The sequence below is a fragment of the Schistocerca nitens genome, chromosome 8 (genome assembly GCF_023898315.1).
Source record: "Schistocerca nitens isolate TAMUIC-IGC-003100 chromosome 8, iqSchNite1.1, whole genome shotgun sequence".
NCBI lineage: Eukaryota > Metazoa > Arthropoda > Insecta > Orthoptera > Acrididae > Schistocerca > Schistocerca nitens.
The window spans coordinates 161,790,155-161,810,770 of record NC_064621.1 but is presented as its reverse complement, the minus strand read 5'-3'; the positions used below and the strand labels follow the sequence as shown (position 1 = coordinate 161,810,770).

At 44.5% G+C, this 20,616-nt stretch overlaps 1 pseudogene; it reads right to left on the bottom strand.

Moving 5' to 3' along the window:
• Positions 1-15,334: 15,334 nt before the first annotated feature.
• On the bottom strand, positions 15,335-15,452 carry LOC126199722 (5S ribosomal RNA; annotated as a pseudogene).
• Positions 15,453-20,616: the final 5,164 nt, after the last annotated feature.

Here is a 20,616-nt window from a genome sequence, read left to right as displayed (position 1 = left end):
CAAATGCTGCGCAGCTAGCGCCATTCGACGGCCAACACCGCGGTTCCTGGTGTGTCCGCTGTGCCGTGCGTGTGATCATTGCTTGTACAGCCCTCTCGCAGTGTCCGGAGCAAGTATGGTGGGTCTGACACACCGGTGTCAATGTGTTCTTTTTTCCATTTCCAGGAGTGTATTTACAATGGGCAGCCGATATTTTTATTTGTAAGTCGATATCTTTCCCTTCGAGATATCAATATATCGATACCTTTGCGGAGATATCGAGAGTCGAAGTTATAGCGTTCTTAATGTCGACACATCGGATACCCAATATTTTTAAAACTATCAACAGTCCTAGACGGCACCGCGGGATTTTCGTGCATCAGCCCTGCAAGGCGGTATTGAAACCAATCCCCTCGACTTTTACTTGCAGAAACATCTGTAAAGTGTTGTGCACACAGAACCAATTGCTGCTATGTAGATCCTTCATTGTAGCAAGTGACACACTTACGCCATAGTCTCGAAAGTTCGAAAGAGTGAGGCTATCTATAAGCTCGTTTACATCGGAACGAATGGAAGCGCAAGAGCTTTCGCAGACAATTCGACGGTGTTCCTTACCATTCACTTATATCTGTGAACAATCGTTTGCAACAGAGGCAATGAAAGAGAAAACTCTCTCTCTTATTTTTTATTTATTTATTTTACGCTCATCATCGGCAACAGCTACGGTGCACAAATCTTCCATATTTAGGGAGCATTATACTAGATGCCAGGCGCAATGAGAGTAAACTGATTTGAGCTGTGGGTCTTGTTTCTTGCTCTCGGAATGAAATCATCAGCCAACATCACATACGCTGAGGTAAGAGAGCCAGCGGTATAGACATATTCACGTGACGGTAGTATCACGTACATAAGGTACAAACACAGCATTGCATGAGCCGTCATTCGTAATCGGGTGATTCGTGTGGAAAGGTTTCCGACATGTCTAAGGCCGCACGACAGGATTTAACAGGCTTTTAAAGTGGAATGGTTGTATGATGCTAGACGCATGGGACATTCCATTTCGTAAATCGTTAGGGAATTCAATATTCTGAAATTCAAAGCGACAAGATTGTATCGAGAATATCTAATTTCAAGCTTTACCTCTCACCATGGACAACGCAGAGTCCGACGGACTTCACTAAACGGCCGGGAGCGGCGGCGATTGCGTAGAGTTGTCAGTGCTAACAAACAAGCAACACTATTAGTAGTAACCATAGAAATCGATATGGGACGTACGACGAATGTATCCTTTAGGACAGTACGGCGATATTTGGCGTTAAGGGGCTCCGGAAAGGCTCAAAATCATGAAAAATTCAATTTTTACTTTTTTGCGTTTTCTGAATCTGCAGACTATTACCTTTTAATAGATATATAATTTATTCAATTCCGAAGACTACAACTATTTTTAAATTTTTTTTTGAAATGTGTTCTACATGGGCGTGACCTACTGTGGCGCTGTTAAACTGCTCTCAAATGGTGTTATTATTAACATCCGTGTTCATCAGGTACATTTTAGTGATGTGAGATAAAGTTTGTGTTGTGGCTAACCTGTGATGGTTCAATATATATCGCTGGTGTGATTGTCGATTGTTTCATGTTTATTTACTCTGTCGTTATCTCGAGAATATTCGTAATTAATTGTGTTTCTTGAGTCTCTGGTTTGGTGAAGTATAATAATGAGTAAAAGTAAAGTTATTAGAAATCCTCTGAAGGCTTTTAAGAAAAGGAGAAATGTTGGAAAGCCAAAGGTATGTGTTATTACTGTAAACAATAAAGACGATGAAAATCCCCAACATAGCTTGTGTCCCAAAGAAGAAGACAGTTGGTGTAAATATAACAAAGGATTGCTAACTGGTGAAGTGTACACTCATAAGCATAGTCTGCCTCATGCAATAATGGAGGTGATAAAACCTACTTTCAGAGACTTAGCAGCACCTGAACTGTTGAAAAAGTGTATTCACGGAAAAACTCAAAATCCCAGTGAAAGTGTAAATAGTGTTATATGGTCGAGAATCCCCAAGACTGTATTTGTTGGAATAGAAACACTTCACTTTGGTGTGTATGATGCTGTTGCGACTTTCAATGATGGCAACATTGTAAGGAGCAAGGTATTTAGAAATATGGGAATGAAGATAGGTTCTAACATGGTACGAGCGATGCTTGCTTTAGACAAGGAACGCCTTCGGGCTGCAGACAGGGCTGTAAAGAGTCTAGAAATACAAGCAAGAGTAAATAGGAGGAGGAACAAGAGGAAGCTGGAGGAGGAGTTTGCAGAGGATGAAGATAATCCATCCTATGGACCTGGAATGCACTAAAAAGTTAATCCAATCTTTGTCGCTCGATTCCCAAAACTTTTATTTTCTCATATTAATTACATGTTTTCTAAGGATCTTCCAAACATATTTGTTTCAAACTTTCAGTAAATGTTACACAGTACCTTCTGCATAATTTATCACAGCTTTTTTTCCAAAAAACTGTATATTTTTGAATATATAAATAAACAAATTGCAAAAAAATGTTGTGAATTTTCATAACAATTGAAAAAAAAATCATCTTTAATAACTGAACTAAAATTTTGTAAAATCCCTGTGTTAAGTTGTAGCCCATATTCCAATAAATAATCTGTAAAAAGTTCAACTTCCTACCTCAAATACTTTGTGAGGAAAGATGTAATTTATAAGCGTTATTTTAACATTGCAAGTATAGGGCGTTCCGGAGCCCCTTAATGGGCTACCGCAGCACACGACCGGTCGGCGCGAGTGCCTTTGCTAACAGCATGATATCGCCTGCAGTGCCTCTCCTGGGCTCCTGACCATATTGGCTGGACTGCAGACGACTGGAAAACGGTGGTCTGGACAGATGAGTCCCAGTTTCAGTCGGTAAGAGCTGATGGTAGGCTTCGAGTCTGGCGCAGACTCCACGACGACAGGGGCGCATGTTGTCAACAATGAACTGTGCAAGGCGGTGGTGGCTCCATAATGGTGTGGGCTGTGTTTACATGGAATGGACTGGTGCGTCTGGTCCAACTGAACCGATCATTGACTTGAAATGGTTATGTTCGGCTGTTTGGAGATCATTTGTCGCCATTAATGGAATTCATATTCCCAAACAACGACGGAATTTTTATGGATGCAGAAGACTCGGGACAATTCGAGCGAATGACTTGGCCACCCACATTGCCGGACATGAATCTCATCGAACATTTGTGGGACGTAGTCGAGAGGTCAGCTAGTGCACTAAATCCTGCACCGGCAACGTTTTCGAAATTGCGGAAGACTATAGAGGCACCATGGCTCAATATTCCTTCAGGAGACTCCCAATGTCATGGCCAGTCCATGCCACGTCGAGCTTCTGCACCCCGCAGGTCAAAAGGAGATCCGACACGATATTAGGTGATACGAGGTGTGGCTAGAAAAAAACCGGACTAGTACTGGTGAAACAATAAAACGAATGCAATAAAGCTGAAAGTCGCGTGGCCTGTCACGTGACTCTCGCTCCGCCTACTGCTCGAGTTTCATCTGCCTCCTGCACTCAGTCTGCCCGTGGCGTCTGTTTTAAGTAGTTGACGTTTTGTCTGTGCGTCGGAAAATGTTGAGTGTACAGAAAGAACAGCGTGTTAACATCAAATTTTGTTTCAAACTAGGAAAATCTGCAAGTGAAACGTTTGTAATGTTACAACAAGTGTACGGCGATGATTGTTTATCGCGAACACAAGTGTTTGAGTGGTTTAAACGATTTAAAGATGGCCGCGAAGACACCAGTGATGACACTCGCACTGGCAGACCATTGTCAGCAAAAACTGATGCAAACATTGAAAAAATCGGTAAACTTGTTCGACACTTTCCTTGTCAACTCCTGTTAACTCAGACACTGCTCTGATTGTTAAACGGCGATCTTGTCGAACAAGTTTACCGATTTTTTCAATGTTTGCATCAGTTTTTGCTGACAATGGTCTGCCAGTGCGAGTGTCATCACTGGTGTCTTCGCGGCCATCTTTAAATCGTTTAAACCACTCAAACACTTGTGTTCGCGATAAACAATCATCGCCGTACACTTGTTGTAACATTACAAACGTTTCACTTGCAGATTTTCCTAGTTTGAAACAAAATTTGATGTTAACACGCTGTTCTTTCTGTACACTCAACATTTTCCGACGCACAGACAAAACGTCAACTACTTAAAACAGACGCCACGGGCAGACTGAGTGCAGGAGGCAGATGAAACTCGAGCAGTAGGCGGAGCGAGAGTCACGTGACAGGCCACGCGACTTTCAGCCTTATTGCATTCGGTTTATTGTTTCACCAGTACTAGTCCGGTTTCTTTCTAGCCACACCTCGTATCCCATGACTTTCGTCACGTCATTGTGCAGTATTTTTGCAACATGCTGCTTTAATAGCAATTACCGCTCGGCTTCGATGAAGCGACAAAATAGAGAGAATGATTCTATTCAGCTTTTTGCACATCAAGAGTCCCTTTATTGTTGAATGGTAGACAGTTATATATCCACGTCGATACGAATCTTTGTATTTTCTACGCCATTATTCGTTTCAAAGATACATTCTATCAATAGAGTAATCAGTATTCAATACGCGAACAGCTGGATACTTTACATGAAAACTAAATCACTTATTAGTGTAATTTTCTTGTGTGCATGCACACGAACTGCAGATACGAGACAGAAACCGTATAGGCCAATATAATTAGCTCCAAAAAGCGCGTTGCCTTCCAAGCTGAATTTTAGAAACTGTTTTAATCACTCAAGCAGACCTGTGATACGGATAATCTCAGTTTCCTCCGAGCGGAGCTTCGGCACTGATGAGAAGAGAACCACGAAAACCTCTGACTTTGTCTCGTTTTTTTTTTTCAGATTTCTCAGATATTAAGCGTTTAATCTAAAAAGCTAAGGTTAGCACAAATGTGGAACGTTAAATGCTGCATCGATTGCTTATCACAACTTTGCTTTTCCCTAGAAAAGCTACGTGAGAGACCGGCAATTTTCACTGTTCTCGAAAAACACTCGTTCAGTCGCTACAAAACCTGCAGCATCTGGGAACTGGCCAATTTAAAGGAAAAGTTTATACGGGAAAAGCTGTAGAGCATCAAGTTGTGCTTTAAAAAGTCAGAAAAAGTGACAAAAATTCCTAGCTGGTTAGTAGATACAGCCTTTATTCAATCGCATGGTTAACGATCAACAACTTTCTTCCTCCATTTGAATGGTCACTTCTGTTGGTCACTAACGTTCGTTTACTTTTCAGAACATCCGTTCCCTGCCTGCGCAGGTATGCGAAAAACACAAAAAGCTGCGTTTTGCAAGTTGTTTGATCCCCTCGAAGACCCAATTGACTTCGAAATTGTAGAGTTCGTTGTAGACGGAGGATATCTCTTGCATAGAATGGCATGGAAAGCAAAAGAACTATTTTCTTCGATGATAACAAAGTATGTAGATTACATCAAGCGTTGGTGTGGCAGAAAGATCACGATTGTGTTCGATGGCTACCCTGATGTGACAAGTAAAGGAACCAGCTGAGCGGCCGAGCAGAACCACCAAAAGAACTCCACCAACAGTGCAGTAGCTGGCCGCTGTAACCGAGCGGTTCTAGGCGCTTCAGTCAGGAACCGCGCTGATGCTACGGTCGCAGGTTCGAATCCTGCCTCGGGCATGGATGTGTGTGACGTCTTTAGGTTAGTTAGGTTTAAGTAGTTCTAAGTCCCATAGTGCTCAGAGCCATTTGAACAACTGTTTTAACAGTGCAGTAACCATGGCAAAAGAGTTGTTTCTGTCGTGCGACCACAATAAACAGCGCCTCATTTCTCTATTGACTGCACAACTTGAGGCTGACAAGAGAACCTCCCCATCGCACCCCCCTCAGATTTAGTTATAAGTTGGCAGAGTGGATAGGCCTTGAAAAACTGGACACAGATCAATCGAGAAAACAGGAAGAAGTTGTGTGGAACTATGAAAAAAATTAGCAAAATATACGAACTGAGTAGTCCACGTGCAATATATGCAACTTCAAGGGTGACACGCAGCCAGGAGCGCCGTGGTCTTGTGGTTAGCGTGTGAAGCTGCGGAGCAAGAGGTTCTTGGTTCAAGTCTTCCTTCGAGCAAAAAGTTTAATTTTTTATTTTCAGTCAATTATCAAAGTTCAGGCACTAACACATAATCAACTTCGCTCTCCAAAATTCCAGGACATGTTCAGATTTGCTTGGACATATGCAGGATTTGACGGTATACACACGGAAAAATGAAGGAAGTGTCACACCTACCAGGAGGAAAGATTCCAGTGCAGAAAGACAAGCAAATGGGGGACGAGACATCGTCTCGGCCATTACATGGAAAACCTTAGGCTTTGTCGACAGTGGGCCATAACGACTTGTATACTTACTTAATTAATCATGAATTCATTACAAGCTTATAGAATCGGGACTTTGAATCTAAACAAGATCCGTAGCGAATTAAACCTTAAGAACTTGCAAGACATGCTCTACGCCGCTGATATTGATGTTATTATGTTACAAGAAGTAACAGATATTAGACTGATTGCCATCACAGGTTACAATGCAGTCGTAAATCCAGGGAGCGACAGTGACCTCGGAACTGCGATACTCGCCAAAGAAGGAATTATCATCAAAGATGTCGAGAAACTGGTAAACGCCAGAGGTCTAGCTGTCACCATTCACAATACGCGTTTTATAAATATTTATGCACCATCTGGCACCGGGAACAGGAGGCGAAGAGCTGAATTTTATAAAGATGATATAGTTCCCCTTTTCGGTGGCCGCTACGAGCATATCATTTTTGGAGGTGATTATAATTGTGTGCTGTCTCCAAAAGACCAGACGCCGCATTTTAATAACTGTGCAGAACTCGGAGCCGTAATTACAGAACTCCGCTTAATTGACACCTGGGAGCTCAAGAACGGTGCATTGCCGGGTTTCACTCATATTACGAATCACTCCGCTAGTCGCATCGACAGGATCTATGTAACAGTCGACCTGGAAACGCACGTTCTCCAGACAGAGTTATGGCCCACTATCTTTTCGGATCACGCTGCATACATATGTACCATGAACTTAAAACGGCAAGAAACGTACAGGGGACGAGGCTTGTGGAAGTTGAACGTGGAGCATCTAAAAGACCCTGAATACCACGAAATATTCAATAACGTATGGAACGCGTGCGAGAACAAATTCACTTCCTATACCTCGGCACTGGCATGGTGGATGAAATGTGTGAAACCCGCGATAAGAAAATCGCTGATGAATTACTCCCGCGAGAAAAGTGTTTGGCAAAAACGGACGATGGAATACTACTTCCAAGTCCTTCGTGACCTATATCAATCTGATGAGTCCGTAATCGCCAACTTCGTGGAAATAAAACGGATTCAGGCTAAACTTCTCGGACTGAAGCGGAAACAGCTGGAAGGTCATAAAGTAAGAGCAGGACTTCACGATGCTGTAAAAGGAGAGCAAACATCTATATATCATGTGATTAATGAGAGGAAGGGGCAACGCAGGAAAATAATAACCGAACTAAGATCTTCTGACGGCAGGTTACTGACGCAGCAAAGTGACATCAAGAACGAAATTCACAAGTACTTCGCAGAGTTATTAGGCAAAACGACAATGGATATCCCGGTGGACAATGACCTCATGACGGGATTCACACGCAGGCTCGACCCGGTAGAAGCAAACAACTTGTTAACTGAAATTACAGAAGAAGAAGTCGCAGACGCTATAACACGAAGCCCGAAAAATAAGACTCCTGGGCCTGATGGAATCCCGGCCGAGTTCTATCAAATGTTCAGAAGGCAGTTGATTCCCAAATTAGCGTGTATCTGTAACGAATTAATGAATCCCGCCAATGGCGTCCCACGCGACTTCCTAGAAGGAACCATTGTTCTAATCCCGAAACATCCTGCAGGAAAATCTGTAACAAATTTTAGGCCAATCACTCTCCTAAATTCGGACTATAAAATATTTGCCCGCATCATAAACGAAAGATTAAAATCAGTATTGAACACAGTCACTGGATCATATCAATCGAGCGTAGGAAAAGACAGATCAATTTACCAAACACTGTGCGACTACAGAGATATTATTTCCATTGCCGCAGCCTGTAAAATAAAATGCGCCATCGTATCATTGGACTTTGAGAAAGCATTCGATAGAGTCGATCATGCTTATCTTTTTCACACCATGCGTGCCATGAACTTCCCGCAAGGTTTTATCAACATTATTACAAATCTTCTGCAGAAGTCAACATCGATAGTTATGGTAAACGGTCAGTCCAGTAGGCCCATTGTAATGAAAAGTTCGGTGCGACAAGGGTGCCCGATGTCTATGTCACTCTTTGCAATAGCAATCGAGCCATTGCTTTTTCGCCTGAGCCACAACCTACAAGGATTCACTACACGCGGCCGTAGGATTGTCTGCAGAGCATATGCCGATGACATTGCATTTATTGTCAAAGACAACGACGAGATAGAGAAAGCACTCGACATAATAAATAAATATGAACAAGTATCTGGTGCGAAAATGAATAGGAATAAGTCTGGCATAATGAATATTGGAAGCGGATTAGGAGTTCCCATTCATGGGCCAATAAAGGAAATTGTCACCATGACATGTCTTGGAGTGGAGTACACAAGGAATATTCGGCAGACCATCGCAGTTAATTACAGAAGAATCCTCAACACCATCCGTGCCTGTATACGTCAGCACAATCTCCGTACTCTTGATGAGATACAAAGAGTCGCTCTCGTCAACATCTATTTGTCCTCTAAATTAAATTACATGGCTCAAGCCCTGCCAATGCCGAGGGAAGTGGCGAACAGGATTTTGGCTGCTTTTGGCCATTTCGTCAGCCGCGGCCACATCTTCAAAGTCAAGTACCAAACATTGACTCTACCGACTGGGAATGGTGGATTGAATCTCACAGACGTGTACAATAAAGCACAAGCATTGTACGTCTGTAAAACATATAAACTGTGGAAGCGGTCAGTCGACAGTGTCACCGCATTCTTGTTAAATGAAATAGCGCCGGCCAGCCAGGACGCCCCAATAGACGTTCACCACATCCCAAATGAACTTTACCACCTAAAACATTTCTTCGTAGAATATAGCTACATTGGACTGGGAATACCCGAGAAAGATGTCATCAAAGTCAAGAAAATATACCAAAACTTAATGAACTTTCAGACCAAGAACATCATAGAACAAAAATACGTCGGTCACTCTTGGCATGATATCTGGAGGAACATACACCACCCGTATTTACCAACAAAAGTGCGGTCATTGTGGTACTACTTTGTGAATAGGAAATTTCCAACGAACTCCAGACTACATTCCATTCACCTGGCTGATTCCCCTTTGTGTACCACTTGCAACCTGATTGATACAGATGAACATCAATTTGTCTGTGGAAATGCGAATAATATATGGTTGTCAGTCAGAAAAAAATTAGCAGCTATGCAGAGAAAACCGCCGTATTTGATAACGCCAGCGTGCCTTTTATACCCGGAAGAGGAGCTATACCCCACCTGGAAGAAAAATGCCGTCAACTGGTTGAAGGGACACGCGGTATTTTACCTGCTGTCCAGTAAAGAAAGGAGCGAAGGAGATTTTTGGACGTACATTTCCGACCAGCATCACAAGCTACTACGCATGAATAATTATTATGATACATACGCCAACTTCCTCAGAAGAACAGTCATGTGAACACCATTTTTGATGATGCGATTCAGAACATGAAGAAACGAGAGACAATTTGATCTTTGAAAAACAAATACGATCAAGTGACGAACATCACTATCTGGTTTAGACTTTTATTTTTTTTTTATTTTTAAATGCCAAGGAACCTTTGTTTTACTAATTTTAAATGTCAGTTGAATAATATGTACTACTGTGGAATGTTATGACTAATAAATCCAGCTGGAAAAAAAATGTGGTTAGCGTGACTAGCTGCGGAATAAGAGGTCCATGGTTCAAGTCTTCTCGCGGCTGAAAATTTTAATTTTTTGTTTACAGACAATTATTATCTGTCCGTCTGTCCGTCCGATGCGATCACTTTTTTGGGAGTGATAATCACATCCACAAGAAAACCTAAATCGGGCAAGGTAGAAGAATCTTTTTACCCATTCGCCAAGCGTGCAAGTTAGGTGGGTCGACAACATATTACTGTCATGTGACGCACATGCCGTCAACAGTATCGTATAGAATATATCAGACGTGTTTTCCTGTGGAGGAATCGGTTGGTCTATGACCTTGCGATGAAATGTTTTCAGTTCCCATTGGAGAGGCACGTCATTTCGTCTACTAATCGCACGGTTTTGCGGTGCGTTCGCAAAACACAGAAACCAAACTTATTACAGTGAACAGAGACGTCAATGAACGAACGGACAGGTCATAACTTTGCGAAAATAAATTAAGTAAATTTTTCACTCGGGGACCTCTTGTTCCGCAGCTAGTCACGCTAACCACAAGACCACGGCGCTCCTGGCTGCATGTTACCCTTGAAGTTGCATATGTTGCACGTGGACTACTCAGTTCGTATATTTTGCTAATTTTTTTCATAGTTCCACACAACTTCTTCCTGTTTTCTCGATTGATCTGTGTTCAGTTTTTCAAGGCCTATCCACTGTTCCAACTTATAGCTAAATCTGAGGGGGGTGCGATGGGGAGGTTCCCTTGTGAGCCCTTCAATATTAAGCAAGGTGATGATGACGCCGCTACTGTAATTGTACTGTGTAGTTGTAATTAAATTGCAGCTGCTCACGGAGATCCAGTGTGGACTGTAATTAGCCTATGGCACCGCAACTACGTAAATATTTTAATGCTTTAGTACGGAACCGATTCACGCTGGAAAAAAATTAGTTCCGAGTTTGGTCACCAGGCACCAATCTGGTGCTGTAAAGGCAAGAAAGACGTATAGAAATGTAGTCATATCTAATGGATTAGGAATCGGACGTGGGAAGAGAACCAGGTGAGAAAGGCATAATACTAATTATATTATTAATCGCCCTTACACAATGTGTTCAACATGAGCACCGGAGACATCGACAAGATGCTGCATCTGTAAAACGACGTGGTCAACAGTTGCTCGCTGCAGTTCTGGTGCAATCTGAGCAATGTGTTCCTGTGGCCTTCAGAACAGGTAGAGACCGAACACAACCCTGATAAACACGTTATTTTAGATAACCCAAAAGCCACATGAATTCAGATCGGGTGATCTTGCAGGCCATGCATTTGGAAAATCTCTGGAGATAACACGTTCGTGGAAGGTTGCATTAAGTAGATCTTTCACTGGGCGAGCGACATGAGGTATTGTCCCATCTCGCTTGAAAACAGTGTTTTCCAAACAACTGCTCTGTTCCAAAGCAGGAATAACATGCTGCACATAAATGTCTCGATAAAGTGCAGAAGTCACAGTCCATTTGACAGGTTCTCTGGATATATTCGCTGCAAAAAAGAACGGACAGAGAGTAAAGGTGCTTGTGAATCCATAACACGGTCAAATACGGCTAGTACAATGGCTCTTCGTACAGAATACATGGTCTAACAGTACCCCAAATTCGACAGTGCAGTCTAGTCACTGTAGTCTGTAGAGTAAACTGAGCCTCGTGACTCCATAGAATATTGCTCGGCCACAGGTCAACTTCGATCCGTGCCAGAAGCTGGAGAGCATATTCAGAACGTCGCTGCGGATCATGAGATTTTAGCTACTGCACCGACTCAATGTTGTAGGAGTACCAGTGTAAAATAGACCACAAAATTTCCCGTACTGTTGCTTAAGGGATGGAGAATTCTCTTGACACTGCATGAGCACCAGCACTATCCAGTACACACGATGCACGGTCAGTTATAGTAACAGCAATGAGCCGTATGCGTCTCGCGTTCTTGCCGTTCATAACTTGGCGTCTTGTAATGCGTTCGTGCTGGACGTGCAGACCGCGTGAGACGACGCTTCATCCAGTCCCAAACATGCTCAATGGGGGACAGATCCGGAGATCTTGCTGGCCAGGGTAGTTGACTTACACCTTCTAGAGCACGTTGGGTGGCACGGGATACATGCGGACGTGCATTGTCCTGTTGGAACAGCAAATTCCCTTGCCGATCTAGGAATGGAAGAACGATGAGTTCGATGACGGTTTGGATGTACCGTGCACTATTCAGCGTCCCCTCGACGATCACCAGTGGTGTACGGCCAGTGTAGGAGATCGCTCCCCACACCATGATGCCGGGTGTTGGCCCTGTGTGCCTCGGTCGTATGCAGTCCTGATTGTGGCGCTCACCTGCACGGCGCCAAACACGCATACGACCATCATTGGCACCAAAGCAGAAGCGACTCTCATCGCTGAAGACGACACATCTCCATCCGTCCCTCCATTCACGCCTGTCGCGACACCACTGGAGGCGGGCTGCACGATGTTGGGGCGTGAGCGGAAGACGGCCTGACGGTGTGCGGGACCGTAGCCCAGCTTCATGGAGACGGTTGCGAATGGTCCTCGCCGATACCCCAGGAGCAACAGTGTCCCTAATTTGCTGGGAAGTGGCGGTGCGGTCCCCTACGGCACTACGTAGGATCCTACGGTCTTGGCGTGCATCCGTGCGTCGCTGCGGTCCGGTCCCAGGTCGACGGGCACGTGCACCTTTCGCCGACCACTGGCGACAACATCGATGTACTGTGGAGACCTCACGCCCCACGTGTTGAGCAATTCGGCGGTACGTCCACCCGGCCTCCCGCATGCCCACTATACGCCCTCGCTCAAAGTCCGTCAACTGCACATACGGTTCACGTCCACGCTGTCGCGGCATGCTACCAGTGTTAAAGACTGCGATGGAGCTCCGTATGCCACGGCAAACTGGCTGACACTGACGGCGGCGGTGCACAAATGCTGCGCAGCTAGCGCCATTCGACGGCCAACACCGCGGTTCCTGGTGTGTCCGCTGTGCCGTGCGTGTGATCATTGCTTGTACAGCCCTCTCGCAGTGTCCGGAGCAAGTATGGTGGGTCTGACACACCGGCGTCAATGTGTTCTTTTTTCCATTTCCAGGAGTGTATTAATGGCACCACTGAGTTAGCTAGTATTGTTTGTCCGCGAGTGGCAGCAGCAGTGATTTTCGATAGCCAGTACTGTGGTACTATCTTTGGTGCCTCAACTAGTATTTCCGGGTCGTCGTTTGTGTCGGGCAGTTGGGCTTCGGACAGAGCAGCGAGGAGGTCCGCAGCGCAAGGGCAGGTCAGGACCGCTGGCGGCGTGCAGGCACTGTCGGACTGGGGGGCTGTAGCCGAGACCGAACCCAGGATGTATCAAGTTGAGTGAACCTTATCCAGTACTGAAACCTCTAGTGTTTGTGGTCTCTCTATTGTTTGCGTGTTGCTGCTCCCATGGTCAGTGAGACCAACCGCAGTAAGTGGAGCCTGTCAGGTTGGCGGAAGCTATTAGCCGCCTTCTACTGCTTGATCTTTGTTTGGATTTTGTGTTATTATTGCTGAAGTGCAACCAGGGGTATCTTACTGCCTAGTGGCCGCTAACGCCCCAGCTGGCGTATTTTGCGACAGTGTACTTTTGCTCGTCTTTCCGATGCTGTCCGGCATGGCGTGTAATTTGACAGCGTCCTTGATTTGGGTATGGATAATTGTTTTCGTTGTGTACCTGGGTTATAGTGGTTCGTTCTGCCCTTTGGTGTTTTAAACACTGCATTTTGGAGATGTAGTGCTGTCACTTCGCTCTCGCCTGCATTATTCCATGGTTGTACTGGTTACCTGGCGTTAGTTGGATTTGCTAAGAAGGTTGATCGGCGTTTAAACCGTCTCTAGTTTGAGTTGCCCTCCTTAGGTGAACGTTACTCTTGGCTGCCTGTCTCACCGCTTACACAGCTGTAGTCACCTTCCTCAGGTCGATCCAGGGAGGACTGTCTGTGGACCACTCCATCTTACTTGGTCAAGTTGTTATAATTGTTTAAAATTTACCCTAATGTTGTAACGTGTAATTGCCTTCCTCACTTGTAATTCAGGCTTTCAGCCGTTGAGTATTCTGAAATTGCTTGTGACCTTCAGCCGACAAATAATTTGCAAATTCTTTCATAATAAGACCTTCAGCTGTTACTATAGCTTGTTACAGGTTTTGATTGTTTAAGAAGAAAATGTCTTAGTATTTGTTAATGTGTAACTGCCTTCCTCACTTGTAGTTCAGGCTTTCAGCTGTTGAGTATTCTGAAGTTGTTTGTGGCCGTTAGCGAATTTAAAAAAGAATTTTGAATTCTTTCTTAGTAAGGCCTTCAGCCGTCAGTGTAGTAAAATCTTTTAAAATGACTATTGAAAGTTATTTCTTCAAATAAAGTGTATGTGTTTACTGTAGCCAACGGTAGCTGATTAAAGCACCATCCACAATCGTTGCCTTATGCTGCCTCTCCCTGACTACCAGATTACAAGCAACATCGTCAGTAACTTCCACTGGGATAGGACGACTCCCTCTTGCATATACCACGCCACGCTATCGTCTTCCTTAAACCATTACACGACGTAGGGTCTCTTCTCAGACCTTTCTGTTGGAGATACTCTGTCAATGCAGCACTGCAATTGCTGACGTTCACATAAAACAGTCTCACTAACAGCGCACGGCCTCTCTTCTCAAGAGCCGTAGTGCTCACGCACGTTATGACTAGTCAGATAATGCGTGGATGTCATAAGGTCATACGGACAGTGAACAGCGCCAGATTCTCACCTGTTGGCCACAGTTGAAACTAATTTATTTTCCAGCCTAAATCGGCTCCGCATTAACGCGTTAGCATATCTACCATGTATCGTTTCCATACGATAATTACAACCCACGCTGAATTTCCATGAGTTGCTCTACTTTAATTACAACCAGCTGGTAGTTAGGGACACCTCCTCCCTTCTTGTGATTCTGACCGCTTCTGCCCCATTGTCCCCCAATATTTTTCTACTGAAGCCACACAAAGGCGGACATGACTGAAACACCCTGCTAATCCCGCAGGAGAGGACAGATAGGATAAATTGCGGAAAGGGGCCAAAATAAGGGGCTGTCAGTTACACTCGAACATACAACTTTATATTTGATCAAACATTACAAGCACTCACTAAAAACAAAGCATTCCTTCTTCAGGCCACAAGTGGCCCATCGGGACCATCCGACCGCCGTGTCACCCTCAGTTGAGGATGCGGATATGAGGGGCGTGTGGCAGCACACCGCTCTCCCGGTCGTTAAGATGGTATTCCTGACCGAAGCCGCTACTATTCGGTGGAGTAGCTCCTCAACTGGCATCACGGGGCTGAGTGCACCCCGAAAAATGGCAACAGCGCATGGCGGCCTGGATGGTCACCCATCCAAGTGCCGACCACGCCCGACAGCGCTTAACTTCGGTGATCTCACGGGAACCGGTGTATCCACTGCGGCACGGCCGTTGCCCTCAAACGTTACAAGAGCCCAAAAAAATTTTTTGTAACACAACAGCTTTAATCTTTGGGACTTAATTACCAGTTGAAAGCCACTTTAATTTAAAAACGACTAAAGGCTGAAAGGTGGCTTTCATTTGTGACGTTCATTTCGCAGATTATTCTGCATATCTGAAGTAAATAAACCCATATAATGGTTAATTAGTCTTATTAGGTGTATTAGAGATACGTGATGATTAGACACATGTCTGAAATAATACGGGCTTTGGTAATGATACTATTTAGTTGCATGCTGTAGGTGTAAGCAAAGTGGTTTTGCCAGTGGAGGCGGGGAGGCGAAGGCCGGTGAGCGCCGGAAGAGCATTGTGCAGGGGCCGCGGGTCCCAGGGGATGCGGCCCCTGACCTGCAAGCATCAAAAGGAACGCCGCCGGATGCCAGGTAAGATAGAGAGGGGAAATGTCGGCAGACAGAGAGCGTCCAACGTACGCGCTGCCGCCGCCCGGTCGCGTGCTGTTTTAGCGGCAAATGGGCTGAGCTCTGATTGGGCAGTTCATAAGAAAGTGCGGGAAACGCTGAGGGTCAACACCCGCTGTTTGAACAGAGTAATTTTTGGATAGGTGGAGAAATTGTATCACTCCGCGAGGGAGATGTGGGAAGCCTTTGCAGCGTCGGGATTGGCTGATTAGAGTTTGGCGGCAAGATTGTCGCAAGAGAGCATGGTTCAGAGCGAGGCAGGGGGAGAGCGTCTTGTGCCGTGAAAGTGGACAGTCGCAAAGTTCGGTAGCTCTGAGATAGGGACTTAGATTCTGAAGACTGTGCTGTGTATGATCTAGAGTCTGCAGCTACAGTAGGACATCGGCGTCCACGATAGGCATTGCATTGACTACTAGTATAATTGCAGTTGATTCCGCCTTATAGGCTGGCAGTCACCACTGAACGTAGTCAACCAGTGCACAGAGCTGTCATACTGGTATTGCACGTTAGTACAAGACACACTGGGCTGCACCTTGAAGGTTGTTGAGCCAGTCTTGAAAGCGTTGTATACCATTTAGAGGAAATATAGGGCTTGTGCTGTTAGCAGTTTCTGAGTAGTTTATTCTGCTCAAGATATTTGAGAGACTCATCCCATTTCAGCGACTTCGCAGCTGCAGTCGTCGCCCAAGCAATATCGACGGAGCCAGCACGCTGATAGACGGTATTGTAAAACTTGCAGCACCGGCAGTAAAGTTCTGAAATAGTTGTTGGATCGTGTTCTTGCCATCCACTGAGCATCCGTGCAGTTTTGCTTACGATTCGTTATTCGTTATTTGTCTTTTTGCATGTTGTTTGGTTTGTTTCTTGGTGGTGGTGTTTGAAGTACATATTATTTCAGACACAAAAGAGATTAAAATAACGCAGTCAGATCGCATTTACCATTTGCTTATCCAGGGGCATAATTAAATCTAACTTCGCATCAACTTAATATTAAGAGCTGAGAGCCAATCTTACCAGTGTAGTATATCTAAGAACAGTGTACAATTTGTTTAATTTGTTTTCGTTCATGAGTTGTTCAATATGATTTAATTTCTATCGTGAGATAATTTGCAATAAATACAAGTTAGCCGTCACTGTCACATAATATATTTTATTCATCTTTAATAACGGCCACTACCCTAATAGGAAGCCCTACAAGTCCAATAACTTAAAACGCAAGCATAACCAGAAATTTAAAACGCAAACCTTATCTTAAAACAGTTCTTTAGTTAGGCTGAAGTAAACAAGTTAAATTCAAATCGACTGAAGGCCTAACACTTAAAACTCCGTAACATTAATTTTTTTAAATACCATAGGCCTTACGTGAAACAGTTCTTTAATTTAGGACGAAGGCCTTAAAAGCAAACAACTCAAACTCAAAATCGGCTGAAGGCCCAAGACTTAAAATTCAACAACATTAAACTTTTTAAAATGCCAAAGGCCTTAGGTGACACAGTTCTTTGGAACTAGGCTTAAGGGCAAAACAACTCTAATTGTAAAAAAATCGGCTAGATGCCATACAAGTACAAATAACAAGAACAAATTTTAAAAAAAATAGGGTAGTACACCCAAGGGCGCTGAGATGTTCGAGGGTCAGCCTGGAATTCAAACACTAACTCTCGCCTAGGTGAGACAGGCAGTTGGCGCAAGCATTTTCAATCCACTGGGAACCCAACTGACAGTCAACAGACCAATGATCAAGATCAGTTCCACACTTGCACCAAAACTCAAACGACGCCAACAGCGGAGACTGGAACAACAAGCAGAACGGATCACAGACAACCCATACGTGTTGGACGACCCAAATACACGTCGTCTAATCAGACGACCGACCAAACGGCCAAGCAAAGTAGTTGCCACTATAACGCGTGTGTCTGCAATTGGGGCGAGTGATGGCTACCCTGTCGTTCCTCGCTACTCCACGCCAACCGGCCAGTTCAGAGCCAGTACGCCGACAATCATTAAATAACTTGTCAGTCAAAGGACACAAACTACACACAGTTTCACGAACACTTGCACGAAGAACTAACTAGGCAAAGCTAACGGCAGTGGCTGAGCAAAACAAGGACGAATCACGAGTCGGCACACACAGCCAACCCATAACCGATCGCCGGCCAAATACACGTCGTCCGACAAGACGACCGACCGACGACCAACCAAAAGTCGTCCCCACTCCAATCGTGTGTGTCGGCAACCGTCGGGCGAGTCATGGTGGTCCGGGCCTCACTGCTGCCGCATCCCGACTGAACTTGTGCCGCGTGCCAACTCAAACACTGCCCGGTCCGAACTCCACTGCTGGCGAGTTCCAACTGACTTCACTGTCAGGTCCGAACTGCACTGCTCGCGCGTTGCAACCCACTGGACGACACACGACGGCCAGAAAGTGATAGCAGTCCAGCAAAGATAATACGGCAGGGCCTATATCGACAAGCGCTGCTGCTGCCGCTCACGGGCAGGCGAGGCAGCAACTCAGTGACACCAGTAATTGAAAATTAACATAACGAGGCGGCAGTACGTTAAAAACAGTGTGTTAAATAAGAGATGGAACGAACACGAGCCAAGCACGGATCAGCGTTGTCTACAGCCCATTAAATTTCAAGCTGTCTAAGCATCGAAAGACTCTATCTGTTACTATACGCCTTCTGCGATGCGACTTCGTCGTTTTTCAGCAAAGTAAAACTTATGAAACTCCTCAAGGTGCTAGAGATGAGAGCCAATCTACAGAAAACAGCAGAGATATTCAGCAATTCTAATCTACTGCCGATGTAGCTGGTGAGGCTGGACGGAAGTTGATAGCAGCCCTGTACTGCGAAGATGAAAAATAGCCGGTAATGTGCTTCGCTATCAAGTCACTGAAAAATATATATCAGAGTCATAACTCAGGCTCACTCCGTTACCTCTTTCGGAAGCATCTGCTCGACTGTATTCCCTGAGAACTTACTTGCAGGTGCAAGCTTGAAGAAACAACCCACCACGTCTACTGCACTGGGAGTGAAAGGTTTCAAAAGTCGGCTACTAAAGAAGCAGCATCTGGGAACTGTAGAAAACTATTTACTGCACATATGGCTCATAGTGCCATGAAAAGCGTTACGTGGACCGCTATTTGCAAACTACGCAAAGACCAACTCTGTACCGATGTTCCCACTGACACCCTTATTAAAGTGGTTCAGATGACTCTGAGCACTATGGGACTTAACTTCTGACGTTATCAGTCCCCTAGAACTTAGAACTACTTAAACCTAACTAACCTAAGGACATCACACACACCCATACCCGAGGCAGGATTCGAATCTGCGACCATAGAGGTCGCGCGGTTCCAGACTGTAGCGCCTAGAACCGCTCGTCCACCCCGGCCGGCGACATCCTTATTACTGACGTTGATGACTGTGACGGAGAAAATGACATTGTCGAAGACGGAAGAAGACATTACGCAGTTGATGTGAATACGAAAGAAATGGAAGAATTGGGTTAATGTTATTAAAACTGTTATCCTCCAAATGTGTAACGAAGTAATACTGTAAAATTAAGAAAAAATATTGTACATAGCCAAAAATTAATCTTTACTTTAACGCAACTTTATATAACCATATGTAACTCAATTTATTGTTAACGGAATTAATTTTCTTTATTCCTAATAAAACTACAATAAACTTGATGTAGGCCGGCCGGAGTGGCCGAGTGGTTCTAGGAGCTACAGTCTGGAACCGCGCGACCGTTACGGTCGCAGGTTCGAATCGTGCCTCGGGCATGGATGTGTGTGATGTCCTTAGGTTAGTTAGGTTTAAGTAGTTCTAAGTCTAGGAGACTGATTACCTCAGCAGTTAAGTCCCATAGTGCTCAGAGCCATCTGAACCATTTTTTGTAACTTGATGTATTTGTTTTCACTGATTCATTTCTGAACAAATTTTTTGTCCTATATGTAATAGCAGAATGAAAAATGCTCCTGTCGTAGCACAAGAAAAGACGAATATGGCGACAGAGTTGGGAATGTAAAAGAAGGGAACTAGCTTTTCGAGTTAGCTTCGGTGACGTTTAATCAAAACATCTTGCCATATTCGTGCTTCTTTACTTGTAGTATTAGTGTGTTAGTATCCATGCCATGTAATGTAACGCATTGCGTCACGTAAAGAAACCTGATACATGACGTCATGTCGTATAACGTGACACATGCCATCGCGTCATCCTACATGTCATTTACCACGTCGTTCAATATGACACAACTTGTCATTAAAGTTAGGATGCAGCATCCCCACTGTCGTAAATTTCCTGTTATAGATGTACTCCCACTCTGGGATACGTCCAATTTTAAATGCATCCTACTCTCTAGAAGCACATAAATTTGTCTCTGTTTGGTCCTACACCCCTCACCGTAAATGTAACAGACGGTAGGTTTGGGGGAAAAGTGGTCCCCTCAGGGAAAAATTTAACCCCTACCCACCCAAACCTAGAAATCAGAAAATTGTTTTACTGTCTCCCATGAAGAAACTCTCCCTCAGAAATTTTATCCTCCACAGGAACGTTTTTATCTATTACATGTATGCTCTTCAGCCATATGATATCATACACTCCTGGAAATGGAAAAAAGAACACATTGACACCGGTGTGTCAGACCCACCATACTTGCTCCGGACACTGCGAAAGGGCTGTACAAGCAATGATCACA